Source organism: Rattus norvegicus, chromosome 5 (genome assembly GCF_021556685.1).
Source record: "Rattus norvegicus strain SHRSP/BbbUtx chromosome 5, alternate assembly SHRSP_T2T, whole genome shotgun sequence".
Classification (NCBI taxonomy): domain Eukaryota; kingdom Metazoa; phylum Chordata; class Mammalia; order Rodentia; family Muridae; genus Rattus; species Rattus norvegicus.
In genome coordinates this window covers 72,387,248-72,391,226 of record NC_141538.1, presented here as the reverse complement: position 1 = coordinate 72,391,226, position 3,979 = coordinate 72,387,248, and the positions used below count along the sequence as shown (strand labels likewise).

Sequence of the window (3,979 nt, the reverse complement as noted above, 5' to 3'; positions counted from 1 at the left end):
AGAGCTTTTGCCACACTACGGACCAGGCTATAGGAGGAAGGTTCTGGATCCTGAAAGAAACTTGTCTCTGTACTCATATGTGCTAACAGGACGTCGACCCTTCATTAGCACATTAGGTAGCTGTGCTTTTAAAATGCCATCTTAATGTTGTTTATGTATTCATTTATTTAATTGTAATTCCAGTTGTTACAGACAACAATAGGAGTCATTAGGGAGATGTGTTCACAGGGTATTTATTATAGGAGAGTGGAGGTAGAGATGGGAACCAAGGCTTAAGTGAAAAGGGAACTGTCTCAACACAAATGATAATTAAATCAAATCTTGAAAAAAAAATGTAAGGTTATAATGTAAGGTAATGTAATAGTAAGGTTAACTTAGGGGTTTCTATGAAAGCATGTTTAAGTTACAGAAGATCAGGTAAAAAGCCTTAAAGTATGAAATAGCTAGGATAATGATTATTCAAATATGCCACGTTTAAGTATTCCTGCACATGTACAGGAATTGGATACACATGATAATTTAATAGTATCAGATATGTATAGTAATTAAGTCTATAATCACACTACTGATAATATCAGAAGGAGTGTAAAAGCTAGAAAATGTCAGATCATCAAAGTCTTGTTTGGTAAAATAAGAAATTAGAATTTTCTCCAAAATCAACAGATACTAACTGAACAAAATTTTCAAAGATAGAAATAAAAAAAAATAGATTTATGTGTTTGAAAAACTCTTGTGCCCACCCGATTACATTACTGTGATGAAAATGGGATGACATTTTTGACAGCTGGGGAGCAGTGTGTTAGTTTTGGCAAGTGGCAGTGAGAGCTGGGGTGGGGTGGGGTGGGTTTGTTAAGACACTAAGCAAGACTTGCAGTCAATAGGCATTGCTCTGTGAGTAAACAGATGCTCAACAAATCAATGTTTGAGCCACAGAAAAACTTTACTAACAAAAGCTTTAAGTGGTGCTCCTTGTCCACGGTGAACTCAGGATTTGGACAGAAACTCTAAAGGGCTTGACTCAGATATACTTCCCCTCCCCTGGTGTGGCCATGAGGAGATGTGAATTGAGAGTGCTTTCATTTTGATAGACATCAAAATTATATCTTCATGTTTTAAAATGACTGAATTTGGGCCAGTGAGAAGAGTTTCATAAGTCTTCCTTTAATTATCTTTAAAATAAGCTAGCATTAAGGTAATTAACCCAGGGTTAAGAGCAGTATCTAGTGAGGATTGGATAATAGTATTGCCTATTTGATATTAGGCAGTGGTTTTAGTCCAGGAGATGGAGATGTCGAGGGAAGAATTCTCTTTCCTTAAGGTTCATTTTCTAGCGTCAGTTTAAGGCCAAACATTCTACGAACTTCAAAGTGTCCGTTTGGCCTGGCTCGTCTCAGGGACTGAGGGAGATTCAGATTTGTTTGCAAGAAGGTATCTTGGCCTTCTCTCTAGTGTCACCCAAAGAAAATGTGCTGGGACCAAAACGTTTGTGAAGTATCGAAATGCAGATATGCTCCGATGAATCAATGAAACATATTTTCTTGATTAACTTGAAAGAATTAAAAGAGAAGGAGGAAGAGAAGAAAATTAGTGTTAAAACCCATAAAAATTTTCTACGTAGTTCCATCTAGACATTATCATCATTAACAGATGTCTGGGTAGTGTGCAGGTGTGCTTTAAAGTTCTGACTGTACCGTTTTTACAGCCACTCTGTGTATTAACCTTACGCCATTTGCATAAAGTAATGATGTGACCCATAAGCAAAAGGTGTGAGTAGAATGCTAATCACAGCCCTATCTTTATGTGTCTGTTCTGTCTGCCCAGTATTTTACATTAAGGAATTTTTGTATTACCATTTTCATTATTCAAAAGTTACAACAAACACCGCAGCAAACAGCATAATTCTGTCAGAGCATTAATATTTTGATATATCCGCTCTATCTCTACCTACATATTTTAAACAAATATTTCGGTATCGTATATATAATTTAGGGTTCTTTTCTTCCTTGCTATAGAACATTTTCTTAAACTTTTTAAATATTTAGACTTTCTATCACCCTGGCCGTATTTTTTGAAATTTTATTTCATACTTTAGTTGTAAATAAGTATATCCATGCATAGTCTTTTCCTTAGTGTGCCCTAGTGGCATGATGATAAGTAATAGCATTTATTTCTCTGGTTTATGTTCTCAGTGGAGAATCCCACCTTTCCGTCTATCATCTTTCCTTACCCCTTGCTTGACTGGATTACAATGATCTTACTCCTAACACTACATGATTCTGGTTACCTTCCTCATGTTCTTGTGCCTCATGGGCGAGCTGCCACCCCAGGTGCCATATTAATGCTGGTTCCTACTCCACTGCCTGTCAACATGCCCTTTAATTTTGAACTCATCTCCATCATGTGCCTCACTTTCTCAGGGAGTGGTTCTCAACCTTCCTAATGCTGTGACCCTTTAACTCATGTTTTGGTGATCCCCTACTATAAAATTATTTCACTGTTACTTCATAGCTCTGAGTTTTGCTACTGTTATGAATTATAATGGAAACATCTGATATGCAGGATCTGTGCTATGTAACACCCCCATGGAGTCATGACCCACAGCTTGAGAACCACTTTCTGAAAAGATGCTGCCACTGTCATTGACTCGTGTATCTAATGCCATAACCTTGATTGCTGTCACTACTGTGGTGATGGCAAGATGCATAGCACCTCTGTGGAGTCTGAGTGATAAATAAATGCATAAACAGGGGCCTTTCTCTTTCTCTTCCGGTCCCAGGCGCTGCGGGAGCCGCGGCTTACCGTGCAGACATGGCCAAGTCTAAGAACCACACCACACACAACCAGTCCCGCAAATGGCACAGAAATGGCATCAAGAAATCCCGGTCACAGAATCTCTTAAGGGGGTTGACCCCAAGTTTCTGAGGAACATGCGCTTTGCCAAAAAGCACAACAAGAAAGGCCTGAAGAAGATGCAGGCCAACAATGCCAAGGCAGTGAGTGCACGAGTAGAGGCCATCAAGGCTCTGGTGAAGCCTCAGGCCATCAAGCCCAAGATGCCGAAGGACTCCAGCCACAAACTCAGCCGTCTGGCTTCTATCCTTCACCCCAAGCTTGGGAAGAAGATTCGAAGCTACATGGCCAAGGGTCGTAGGCTCTGTCAACGAAAGCCCAAGGTTCAAACCAAGGCAGAGGCCACAGCTCCAGCTAAGGCCCAGGCTTCAGCTCCAGCTCAGGCTCCCAAAGGTGCCCAGGCCCCTGTGAAGGCCCCATAGAAAAGGCTCCTGCCAGTGTGAAGACAGACGGACTGCTGTGACACACCCACCTACACACTATGTGCAGATGACCAGTGTCCTATGCTGTTTTTACAAATAAACTTGAGACAAGAAAAAAAAATAAATGCATAAATAGACTAAGTATTTTAAAGGGGGAAAGAAGGCACTTTGAGAAGCAAAATCTTTGTTTTCTTTCTTAAAGCTACTTCTTCAGATGTAAGGAAGTATTCAGTGGATGTTCTAATCGGTCGTGGAAATTTGTGTAAAGGAGCTCCCTTGGATTTCATAGCCTTTCATGGTGGGTACACTTATATACAATAGAAGTTAGAAGGTGCTTTGACAAAAGCAACCCGTTTTGTTTGGAATGTACCTTCCACACCTGTGGCCTTCCTGTTAACTCAGTATCCTGATGTCTGGAATCTTCCTGTCTACTGAATTTTCCAGGTCAATATACTTTTAAAGACTGATGACTTTAGGTTTAACTTTTTTATTCTTTTCTTCATAAGTCCTTATAATTGTCTTGAGAAATCCTTCCTAATATTTAATAATAAATTCCTGATAGAGGACCAGCTAGACAGATGTCAGAAATGAAAACAATCATTTGCTTACCATTGTTAAATGGTAATTCATATTTTTAAGCTAGACCTGTATAAACGAACTTGGGCATATTTCTTTGTTTCTCATCTTGGGGATTTTAGAGTGTAATC

The 3,979-nt window shown here is 39.5% G+C and overlaps 1 pseudogene; it reads left to right on the top strand.

Annotated features, from left to right (window-relative positions):
- Positions 1-2,755: 2,755 nt before the first annotated feature.
- LOC134478972 (large ribosomal subunit protein eL29-like) lies at positions 2,756-3,713 on the top strand (annotated as a pseudogene).
- Positions 3,714-3,979: the final 266 nt, after the last annotated feature.